General features: G+C 36.2%; 1 protein-coding gene and 1 long non-coding RNA gene across 3 annotated transcripts in view; one reads left to right on the forward strand and one right to left on the reverse strand.

Annotated features, from left to right (window-relative positions):
• The window catches only part of LOC126815727 (nibrin), a 417,793-nt gene that overhangs the window by 216,419 nt on the left and 188,002 nt on the right, over nucleotides 1–13,372 (reverse strand). The gene's annotated exons all lie outside the window — the stretch shown is intronic.
• LOC126816296 (uncharacterized) lies at nucleotides 5,351–8,094 on the forward strand. The gene is made up of 3 exons (XR_008787744.1): nucleotides 5,351–5,711; nucleotides 6,982–7,111; nucleotides 7,727–8,094. It is a non-coding gene; the product is annotated as an uncharacterized LOC126816296 (long non-coding RNA).

The following is a 13,372-nucleotide window of genomic DNA, read 5'->3' on the forward strand; positions in this document are numbered from 1 at the left end:
AAAAAAAGTGAGTTACTAGGTTTTGCCTTTTGACGAGAGTATTATTACCTGATTTTTGGAAGACTTCACATATCATTACAACGTATAAAGGAAAGGGTGGTCCGCATTACCCTGACAACTATCTTTATAATTTTATAAAAGAAAATAACCTATTATATAAGTATCAGTCTGGTTTTCAACCAAACGATTCTACAGTAAATCAACTTTTAGAAATCTATGATGTTATAATAAGTAATCTCGATAAAGGAAAGCAAATTCGATTTATATTTTGTGATATATCAAAAACGTTTGATAAAGTTTGGCATGAAGGTTTATTGACTAAATTGAAACACTATCGAATTAATAAAAAAAATATGTAAATGGATTGAACACTATTTTAAGTAACAGACAACAATGCGTAGTTTTAGAAGGTTTCAAATCAATTTATTTGCATACTAATTCTGGAGTCCCCCAAGGAAGTGTACTGCGTCCTTTTTATTTTTAATTTACTTAAATGATATCTCCGATAATATTACTAACAACATACGACTATTTGCCGATGATACTTCACTTTTTACAATTATTCATAATGATCCTCTAAGTAGCTCGAACTCTATAACCAAAGACCTGGATATTGTCTCATCGTGGGCTAAACAGTGGTGTGTAACTTTTAACCCCAATAAAACTAAAAATATTACTTTTACTAGGAAAAATACAATCCATCCAGACGTTGTTTTCGGAAATATAAAAGTTGAAAACGTAAACACTTATTACCATTTGGGATTAACATTTCAGTCAAATGCACTATGGTCAAAACACATTTCAAATATATACCAGAAAGCTTGTGGTCGTCTAAATATTTTGCGCATACTGAAATATGAAATTAATAGAATTTCACTTAATAAGATTTATCTTGCTTTTATTCGCCCGATTTTAGAATATGCTGATATTATATTGGATAACTGTTCAAAGAAGGATTCTGATCTTTTGGAAAGTGTTCAAACTGAAGCAGGTAGAAAAATAACTGGCCTTAGAAGAAATTCGTCTAAAAATAATTTATACAAAGAGCTTGTGTGGGAATCGCTGTCTAATCGTAAAATAAAACACAAACTAATTTACTTATATAAAATAAAGAACAACCTAGGCCCAACTTATCTTACTGAAATCTTTAAAAAGTTTGAACCTTTAGTACCAACTTATAATTTTCGTAATGAAAATCAGAACCTCAATCCACCATTTTGTACAACCAAATCGTATTCTAATAGTTTCTTTCCCTGCACAATTAAACTATGGAACAATTAACCGGAAAACATTAAAACTTCACAAACGTTAAGCACATTTAAATCGGGCCTTTCACGTGTATACCAATTACCTAGACCACAATTATATTATAATACTGGAAATAGGAAAGAAAATATTATCCATTGCCAATATTAAGAAATAAAGCTAGTAATTTAAGTAACCATTTATTCTATCATTTTATTAGTGAAACAAAGGTGTGCCCTAGATGTTATTCTACAGACGAAGATAACTACCATTTTTTTTTCATATGTCCAGCCTACTCTGCCCAAAGAACAATTCTCCAAAATAATTTACACCACCTCAAACAAAATGCTACAATTAACCTAATCTTATATGGCAACCCCGACCTTTCAGATGATATCAATTTTAACATATTTAACATGGTGCAAAAATACATTAAAGATAGCAAGAGATTTTAACATTTAATATTTTATTTACAATATGCAATACTTTTTATCTGATATAAATTTCATAATCTAAAATGAAAATGTAATACTCTACGATTAGACCCCAAGAAATATATGTTTGTTACTCACTGTCTATACGTATGTCCACCATTGTCTATTGTAAACATAAGATATAACTGTTTTATATGTTTGGAGAGAACTTATATAGGCCTTTGTCTGTTGTTCAATCTAGTTCAGTTTATTGAATAAAATAGTGTTTAAACTAACACACTTAGTTGAAATCCCTCAAGTGAATAAATAGCTTGTGGAGCTTGTCAGAATTATACCCTTAATATGATCCCTCTCAAATTCCATTTATTTGAACGAATGGGAATAACCACCACCACAGAAACATATCAAGCAAATTTAATTGGAATTCAAATTTGGCGCTTGAATATCCTATCTCTAATAGTTAATCATACAGTAGTGAAGGGTGAAATTCCTTCAAGGATATGTGAAATGAAATGAAATGGGGTTTAACGTCCTACAGTTCTGCTCCGAACTGGGCTAATGAAAACGAGCATACGCCATACAGTGTGCTATGAGGGAAATTTTGCGGCACTACGGCCTACTCTAATCGAATTCCAACTGTCAAGGGATCTTTTACGTGCACGCAAATGTGTACACGGGTCCTCGGTTTTTCGTCCCACCCGAACGACTAAACAGCTGTCCTTGGCAGGCCCTCCGTTCTACATCACTGACAAGAGCGAACCACGCCGGAAAATCTGGATGAACTTTCTCGGCCAATGCAGGGATCGAACACCCGACCTCCAGGCTAGCGAGCCAGCGTCTTACCCTCTTAGCCACCGTGATCCCCCTTGAATGACATATCTCACGATGTTAATGAATTATGGAGCCGCGATGGCCCAGTGATTAAGGCGTTGGCTCGCTTACCAGGAGGTCAATGTTTTGGCCTAGAAAGTTCGTCTGGATTTTCTGGTGTGGTTTTCCCTTGTCACCGTTGCGGTACGGGGTCGTAGCAATAACAGTATCTAATTGTTCGGATGGGACGAAAAAACGAGGTACACGTAAGAAAACTACCCTTTACTGTTGGATTCACAATAAGAATTCGTCGTAGCGCCGCTGTCCGGGTAAAATTCCACTAAAAGCACAAAGCATGGCATATAGCCGTCCATCGTTACCTCAGTTTGTGCAGAGAAGTATAACGTTAAAATCCTTTTCATTTCTCAATTTTCCGGCATGGTTCCCCCTTGTCAGTGGTGCAGGAGTGAGGGCCTGGTAAGGGACAACGTATAGTCGTTCGGTCTCGATGATATGTTTGCATTCTATCAAGCATGAAAATCACTTTTAGCGACTACTTCCTTATAATTTGACACCTGCTGCAGTACGTAACTGGAAAGACCTAGAAACCCACAATTATAGTTTTCGTATATTAATAAAAATTTGCACTTACCTTTGAAAGCAGCCATTTTAAATCTTAATATTAATATAAAGTTAATTTTCTTGACAATAAAGGAAAATTGCGTTACAAAATCTACACAAAACAACTCTAAATTTTAACGGTCATTAAAATTATGCTGCATAATAAAACATGGTTTGTCAGGCAGGGTTGCATACACCAATCAGCAGCTGCTGGACCAGTACTTAAAAGACCTCGAAATGTCCCCCCCCCCCCCACAAAAAAAAAAAACGATTTTTTTTTTCATTTTTGAAACATTACCTTCACTTTTAAAGTATTTGCCCAAATTGTACTACGAACGCACATATTTTTATTTTATTTTTTCAAAATATTTTCTCAGATGTCTCCGAATTTCAAAAAATGACATTTTACATACAGTTTTTTTTAGTTTGTAAATATTTTTTTATGCCATTTTACATTAACAATATTTTCCAACACTATTTGAATTCAGTATCCATCATCTGATCTGTATTGTCAACTACCATTTTCTTAAACACCGAAAATATTTTTCGTAGACTCCCGAAGTGGCGTCATTTAGACAAAATTTGCACTTTTTACCGCTGTTGACCTTTTCGGACCTAATACAATTATTTACATATATCATATACTAATCCATTCTGAATACGCTACTATTTAGTTTTCAAGCGTTATAGTTACATACAATGCTAATCTAACAAATATATACTTCTCCTGTTTCAGACTGTTGTAATTTTTTACTACCTTTTTAATTTTAAATTTTGACTTTTAATTCCAATGAACCAGAATCAAAGTACAATAAAATAAAATAAATGTTTACGATCAATTTTTTTATAAACTTACTAGAGTTGCTACGATAATAAACGAAGTTCTGATTTTTCATTTTTAAATTAAATTATTAAATGGCGGTCATGATGCAATCCGCTCAAAATCACAACTATGCAATGGTGTAGAGTTGAATATGGACTTGTCATTTGAATGAATGTGTAATTAATAATTTATATACGTTTGGGGCTAAAAGAAAGATATGCTATGCATTGAGCCTCTTTCGATTGTTTAAAACATTTTGTTTTTTCTTTCAAATCAACTTCTAGCATAAATAGAAAAATGGTTTCAATCTTACTTTATTTCCAAGAAATTGAATTTTATGCATGCGTAATGCTTTAAAGTTTATTAGTCTCTAATTTAGGATAATATGTGTCGTGTAATTATTTTTTTTTCTAAAAGCTTACTTAGTGGTTTAAATCTTTTTTATTGCCGAAAAATTGCCAATTGTAAATGGGTCATATTTGAGTAAAGCGTTAATTACGCGCATCCGCGGTTGGGTCGTATTAAGTGAACTACCTTTCTTCTCTTTAGTCTTTCCGCAACAATTTTCGAGAAGTAAATAAATATATATCTAAATTATATTATTCATATATTTTCCATGGTTTCTCAAGCCGATAGCATCCATAATCCTACATATTCTTTTCCTTAATAAACGATTAAAATTGTCAAGCCGAATCTGAAAGCCAGGGTCATGGCACCAAGGATCGTAAGCTCACACATAAGCCCATATTTTGCAAGGGGTGGGCAGAGAACTATATAAAAGAAAAGATTTTTCGTACAATCAGGGGCCATAATCCAGGATGTTACGGTCCGATAAGCACGAATATCGAAAGGAACGGATATGTTTGGGAAATAATCATACATTTTATGTTTCATCTAAATTGGATAAAAATTCTGACCTCTAAAGGATAAAAATCTTGGTATTATACTATTTGCTTAAAGTAGAGCGGCCATTTTGTCAGATAATCTCTGTCCAAAAATATGGGCGTATAAAAAGTGTACAGTGTAAAATATCAATTTGTGCTTGCATACGCCATTACGAAAAATGGAATGACACGACATAATCTCTGTTGCTGTTTAAAACCCACGGGCCTGAAACCACGCGTCCGTTGGAAATTAGTGTTTGCAAACAGTCTCTTTAATTGTGATATTAAATTTACATATTATGTTTATACACCACAATGTCCTTTATTTAGTTCACCCAATATCTGTGTGGGTGTGCATGAAAGTTTAGCTTAGCCAATCAAAATCGTAATAAGGCTTATTTCCCTCTTTCAATTTTGCATCGTCACTAAATAGGCATAAATTTAAGTTTTATTTCCGGGTATTTGATTGGAACAATCGAGGGTCACGTGGGTACCTTTGTGTAAATTTCTTTAAAAGACGCTGGATCTCTGTTCTAATCACTAATATTTTTGGTTTCTCTGCTCAGTATAGTCGAGAAGCTGAAAGATACACCAACATGCGGTTTCTGTTGACCATTGTTCTTTTGGTGGCTGTAGTCATGGTTGCTGTCGACGCGCACAGTAGAGCTCGTCATCGTCGTTACAGTCGAAACCATAGAATCGTGCGGAAACCATCAGTCGTATTCCAGAACAAGAGAACATGGTTGAAGAACATACCCTGCCATAGTGTAAAGAGGTCAGGTCTCTGTGAGAGATGCTGTGAGAAAAACCATGTATTCCATCATAAGAGACGATATCTGAAGAACTTAAAATGTAGTATTTTAAAGACATCAGGCCTTTGTAATAGATGCTGTGGTAAGAACTTTTATACATACACATTTTCGTCGCCACTGCCCGTCCATCCGTCCGTGCGTCCGTCCGCGTGTCCGTCCATCCTTCCGTAAGAATGTTTTATTATATTATTGTCTTCATACTAAAATCTTGTAGGTTCACAAATCCCCTGGTTGTTCTGCTATACTACTGTCATACCAAAGTCAAATGGTTTCAAATATGTACATAGCTAGTCGTGGTTTGATTCGGTATCTTGTTTGGCTGGGTTTATTAGCGTGAGACCAGGGTAACACGGCATCGACCACGTAACTATTTAGTTATTATCAGGGCTACTGTGCAATGTATTGTACAATATATAGGTCTATCATTTTAATTGCGAAAACGTCGAGTTTCTTATAGATATACATGTATTGATTAAACGAAACTCCATGATTTGTAGATCATTACATTCTTAGTAGTATATATCCGAAAATATTACCACAACCATGTTGAAATGGTGAATGGTTGGGTGCATGTTATTTAATTTTGTATAAATATACAAATTCGCTTTTATAAGAATTGTGGTCATTTGGGATTTTCATACTTGCAAAGACATAATGAACGACCAATAGTGTCGTATGCTGGTATATTACCGTCATTACGATATTATAAGACATTTCCGGAATATAACGATGAATGCCGGGTTATTGGGCTTTCATGGATCTTATAACTTTATAGTCTAGATACTCCTTTCAATAGGCAAGCATCCAGCAGCGAGACAAACAGAGAAGGAAATGGGGTTTAAAATCCACTCGACATAAACTAGGTCGTTTTGGGACTAACATATGGTTCAATTTTATTTCAATAATTCGCTTTCTTTTAAGGATATTATCTGTAGGGGAAACAGGACACACACACACACAGGAAACCAATGAGGTTGTACAGGAGTTCCTAATCCTTGTTATGTACAAGCGGGGATTCGAAACCACGTCACTTCACTCAATGCCAAACCTGATGAACTTACGCACACGCGTTAAACCATTCCCCCTCCCTCTAAAACAACGAAACCAAGTGAATCAATATATAAAAAAAATAGTTCTTGGGTTTTATAAAAATAGGTTCCATAGTACACTGTTTTGAGATGTGATCGGGCATGGTCATCTTTTACATAAAATCCGACACAATTGTTGATGAATACCCGTAGTTTTCATTTAGTGCCCTTAGTTGGCTTCCAAGTCTTTAATTTTACAATTGTCATATATTAACTGTAGGGTCTCAGACTATCTCTTTACATTTAACGTCTTTAAAATTGTAGATCCGTGTTACAAAGTAGAGTGTTGTGCACCTCTAACATGTGCAGGGGGTGTCTGTAAATGCAACGGTAACGTGTGTAAAAAGGATCAAATCTGCATTGGAACTGGCGTTGATGCCTGCTGTGTCGATAAGTAAGTAAACTTTTTCTGTCATTGAAAATCTAAAGTATATATTTAAAATCCATAGACAGGTCTGGCATACATATTTGATGCGATAAATAATCAAGCTTTCGATCGATGTGTTATATCTTGATGCCTCCGAAATTGATTCTAAAATGATATAAACTATAAGGTTTTATATCTTTGGGCAAGTTATGTATGGCAAGAATCATATATATATATCATATAATTGCTCCATTAGCGTCTTTGATATCTCAATTTCAAGACGTATAACCCAATTTTGATATTTAAATTGGACTTATAATAATATCTTCTTAAAATAAGGTTGGTTGGATAGTTAGGACCGTAGAATTATCCAGGTGGCCTTAGAATAATCTTCATTTTTTTTAAAGCCCGATTCTCTACTGTCCAGGGTGGTGCCTATGGGTCCCACAAAGCAAGTTTGTTATGCGCCTAAAATATCCATTGGCAATCGATATTCGAAGAAGACATGACGCTGTCCTGGCAAGATGCACCCACGTGCATTGCACACGAACCATGAAAATACAGATTATTGTATTTTATTGTCAAAATGACCTGTAGTTAAAGTTTCGACGACATGTTAAACGCTATTTTATTCTCTTTCAGTCCTGTTGCATCTACAACAAAAACAACACCCCTAACGGCTGTTCCGACATCCCCAACGGATACAGGTGCTTCCCCGACGGTTGCAGGGACTACGACAGGGTCCCCAACGGCTGCAGGACCTCCCCCATCGGTTCCAGGGACTTCCCCGACGGTTGCAGGGAATACGACAGGGTCCCCAACGGCTGCAGGACCTCCCCCAACGCCTGCAACCTAGGGACTTCCCCAACGGCTGAAGGGACTTCCTCAACGGCTGCAGAATAGTTTGCATTATTTTTGAAGCATTTTGATTACAGTATTTACAAATTAAATACCGCAAATATTGTTTTTTAAGAAGAAAAGAATATATAATAAATAAAGTTCACATCTTGTTTTGACTGTTCTTTTTTTATTAGAAGACATGTCCAGCTTGTCAAGTGTAATAAGGTCTATTAATAACAGTTCGATTGATTCTTCTCGTACTTCTTTCGACACTGCCGTGGCTCAGTAAGTAAGGCGAAGGCTTGCTAACTAGAAGGTCTCAGGTTCGCTCAGGATGTAGGCACAGGGGAGTTCTGCGGGGTTTCTTACTCGAATGAATGAGGGCCTGGAAAGGACAGTGTCTAGTCATTCGGATAGGACTAAACACAAAGATCGCGAACACGTCAAAGAACACTCCAGTAGCTGATCTCAGATATGATCTACGACTTTTTATTGAACAAAATTGCTTTTGTAAGTGAATCGTAAACATTTCATTTTGATGACTAAAAGTATGTATGTGCGTGGGGTGGTGGTGGGGGTGGGGTGTTGGAGTCGATACGCCATATGTTACAAGAAGTCAAGTTTTCTTACCCTTACATCTATTTGACAAGGTTTCTCCAACGGAAAAGAAAAACACTTTGTGAGTTTTATGAATAATTCTGATTTATTTATCAAGAGGATCTTAACATATTCCAACATAAAGTATACACATTTAAATAGTATTTCATACAAAATAATTACTTTTATTTATGTGCACACAATTAAAATGGTATTTGGTAACTTTAGCAACATCAAAAGATTTAATATTATTCATATTTCTAATTTGTAAGATAAAAACCTATTAGTGACTAATTTGTTAGAAAGCAAGTACTACAATACGACGGACCTAGAACTGAGTATGGCGTTATCACAACCATCTTGGAAAAGCAGGCCTATACCCTTTTCATCACCTGCTATTGTGTGGTAAAGGTAATAGGTAATACAATTCCAGGGTCATACAATATAAAATCCACCACCCAAACCATTTATACTAATTTATAATAGCATAAAACCAAAACTATAAACTCACTAATTCAAAACTCCAACTAATAAAGACACTGGCCAGGACATGAATTACCAACATCAAAAGTCTCAAAACTCAACCCTGTTACATTGGAATTTTCATGTTATATCAAGGAAAGGGAGAGGGGGTAACGTCCACTGACACAAACTAGGTCATTTTGGGACTAACATATGGTTCAATTTTATTGTAATAATTCGTTTGCGAGTAGGAGTTTTTAGCAGAGGGAGCGGAGAAAACCCACGAGGTTGGACAGGCGACCATACTCCTTGTCATTTACAACCGGGGAATCAAATCCAAGCCAGTTGACTCAATGACAAACCTTATGATACATTGCACACACACTAACCATTCGGTCATCCAAACCCCCTCAATTGTCCAAGGAGAAGATATGCCAAGTGTCATGTCCATCGTACATAAATTGATGGAACCTTGGGCTTTCTCGAAGCGCGGCTTTCCATGAACGACACCCAGATAAGTAGTGGCGGGGGTTCAGTTCCTGGTAATAAAAACATTACAAGTGATTAGGTTCAATACACAGTGTGTTGATCGAACAAGATATAAAAGGAATTAATATTTAAATTTTTCGACTCTTCCAATAATTAACTATTTGACGAGTGAGACTAGAATCTTGCAGATACATCTTTGATACAAGAGAAAACCGAAGGGAGAACTATGATTTAAAAGGGAGTGGGGATATATACATCCCTAAAAAGGAACCGAAAATATAAATGGCAGTGTCGTATCTACATGTAAATAATAACAATTTTTTTTAGAATACTTAGACCGGACAAAAAAGATAAAACGGTAGTGCCGTATGTAGCAATATGAGGGCCTCAAACTAATATTGCTTTCAAATTTATAAACAAGTGCTATTAGATGCAACGGAAATAGATGATATTTTGATATATTTAAATGATCCATAGGTTAATAAAATACAGCACACATCATATCTGTTGATGTTTACAAACTGATTGTATCGTAATTATACTCTAAAATAACTTTACAAGACATTTACCAGATATGACGTCAGAGTTACATCAACATTAAGCTAATACTTACGTCATTGGGCATAATTCACCAATCAAAAAATTAATAAATCGCTCATCCAAGATATCAGGGGTATAAAAGAGACCGGTATGATTGGGGGGGGGGGGGGGTACGATCAGGCCTATTAAGATTCTTTAGGAGAAGATGATGTAGAGTTTTCCGGGAGTAGATTATCTGACCAGGAGCAAGTGAAGTGGGGATAAGTTAGAGAATGAAAGACATTTTATCTATGAGTTTTATGTAGACTTATGCTTGAAAACCTTGTATCCTGCTTGATATAACAAGCTCTTGGCATGGAAGATACGCCTACGTTTTGCAAGAGACGGGCAGACACAACACGCAAACAATAAGCGATATGCGCAAGTATCAAAAAGGGACTCAGATCTTTGGGACATAAACATAATTATATGTTAGGTTTCATCAAAATCGGATAAAAATTGTGATCTCTAGAGGATCCAGATTCGTATAACCAAGGTCCATGATCCATGAAGCTACGTACGGAAATTTAACGTCCACTCCGACACAAATTAGGCCATTTCGGGACTAACACCTGTGGTTCAATTTTATTTCATTAATTCCCTTGCGCGAGTAGTGGGAGGAAACCAGAGAACCCACCAAAAAACCACGATGTTGGTCAGGCGGGTATCCCTCATAGCACACTGTATTCATTAGCCCCAGTCGGGGCAGAACGGCAGGACGTTAAACCCCATTTCATTTCATTTCTAATAATGAATATTAATAAATTAATAACGCTCGAAAAGATTGGGAATATTGTGAAAGTTTGCTTATACCTCACTATCTGGATACATTATATTAATCTTAAATGAGAGAACAAGATCAGGTCAATGATTTTAATGTAATGTTTATTCTTTTATTATCATATACACAGCAAAAAAGTTAAGCCCCCCCCCCCCAAAAAAAAATAAAAATAAATAAATAATAATAAAAGCTGAATTATCGGTATATTTTGAAACCAAATTTCAATCCTCATGATGGCAAATCAAAGAGTCGTATATTGGTGATAAAATAAGGTGTTATTTATTGAAAAATGTCTCTCACGAACGCAGCCACATGCACGTGAATGCCGCCACCCATGTGTTCCACACACCAAAGTTTTATTAAACAACCACAGGCATTGGGTATTTAAGGTTCGGTATCGAGTTCATTATCACTTTTTTGCACTTATGATTGACAATGCCACGAAGGAGAATTTCCGATGCATTGAGATGGCAGATCATTGGACTTCATCGGGCAAGACTTTCTTACAAGGAAATTGCAAGGAAAACTCAAGTTTCAGTACACCGTAATAAGCCGTCTGGTGAGGAAGCATGCGCAAACAAATGATGTAAAGGACCTTCCCCGTTCTGGAAGACCAAAGGCTATCACACACCAGGAGGATAGGTCCTAGATATTAGCGATTTAGCTCCTTTAAACGTTGCATATTAGAATATTGAAATAGTGGGGGTGGGTAGGGGATGTAAGTTATTAGCTAGACTAGCAAAGATAGTCTTGAATAACAAGTCATTCTGGCAGTGAGAGGCACAATTTGTTGTCACAGGAGATATAACGCCTTCATTAGCCCCCAATATACAAGATACCGTAAAACAGGCGCTGTTATCACAATAACGCGTAATGAATTCAAACCATAGCTCATATTAATCAATGATATATATATATCGTGTCCCAAAGCATCGACCAATGAAATTGATTAGCTCTGCTTAGATTCAGCTCGAAATGTTAATCATTGAACTCAGTCAAGACATTCACCTAATGAACATCTACATCAAGTTTAAACATTCTACCTCAATTAAAAGCAGAGTTGTTATGTTCCAAAGTCTTGACCAATCAGATTGCTTATCGCTCGTTAGCCCAAGCAGAAAATTCTCACCATTGAACTTAGTCAAGGTAATGATATAATGAATCTATATTCGGAGTTTCATCGCTCTCACTTCATTATAACCAAAGTTATCGTGCCACAAAGCATCAACCAATAAGATTGCTTATCTCTGCTTACCGTAAGCAGACAATGTTCATTATCGCACCCCATCAAGGCATTCACCTAATGAACGCCTACACCAAGTTTGAACATTCTGCCTCAATTAGAGAGTTATTGTGTTCCAAAGGCTCGACCAATCAAACAGCTTATCGCTCTGCTTGCCCTCAGCAGAAAATGCTCATCTTCGAACTCCACCAAGGCATTGACTTAATAAACACCAACACCAAGTTTGAACATTCTAGCTCAATTTAAAGGAGATTTATTGTGTCCCAAAAAGTGTTACGGACAGACGGAAGGACAGACAGACAAACAGACAGTCGGACAGGCAGATAGACGGACGAACCCATTTTAATAGTCCCCTGCTTTCTTCGAAAGGCGGGGGACAATAAAGCATTAAGTAAAAGTCGCTTATCTTGAATGAGAGAACAACATCAGTTGAATAGTTGTCATGCTATGTGTGGAAAATCGATCGTTCGTTCGTTCATGGGGTTTTACACCCACTTCCAACTAGGGTGATATCGTAGACAAGGGAGAATCAAATGTGAACTCAATTGTGTATTTGGTTGGTAACCCATAAATAATTGGAGTTTTAAATCCAAATTTAATAATTTTTAGAGCTTTCGAGACGCAGACAATACATAATTATCCAACCTTTGTTGCTTCTCAGGTAAAGCTTAATGATACATTATACAAGAGCTAAATCTGCCTATTGCAGGTCTTTCTTTAGGCCTGAAATTTTACCTAAATTATTAATTAGACATTAATTAACTTATCCAGGCCACAATGAACTCTCGGTGGCATCGGATTTCCCCGATATTAACGGTTCAGCCATATTTTAATTTAATTTAAAAATGGAGGAGCGAGACTTAGATTCGAACAACCAAGTACGGTGGTTGCAACTATGACACACGTCTTGTCTTGTCAAACCTTCAAAGGCTAATATCTTCGCTCGCAATAAAGTAATTGGAATGAAATTTTCAAATTATTCATTTTACATTATGTACTTTTGAACTATATACTATTCAAAAAAAGTAGGGGATATTTGATTTTGGGGGCATAATACTAAAATATGCAAATGACTACGAAAAAAGTCACTATAGAACCTAACAGAAGAAACATTTCCAGTTACATGTGACGCCCAAACGCACCAATAGCTACCGCATGGAATGCAGGTGATGCTTGGGATCATCATGGGGGTCCAACCCAAGATTTGCACGACTCTGACTTTGAATGTTACAGTCATTGTGGCATTGAATTCCAGGGTGGAAACATCAGTTTAATTGTTTCAGTGACCAGAAAACAA

Source organism: Patella vulgata, chromosome 3 (genome assembly GCF_932274485.2).
Source record: "Patella vulgata chromosome 3, xgPatVulg1.2, whole genome shotgun sequence".
Classification (NCBI taxonomy): Eukaryota; Metazoa; Mollusca; class Gastropoda; family Patellidae; genus Patella; species Patella vulgata.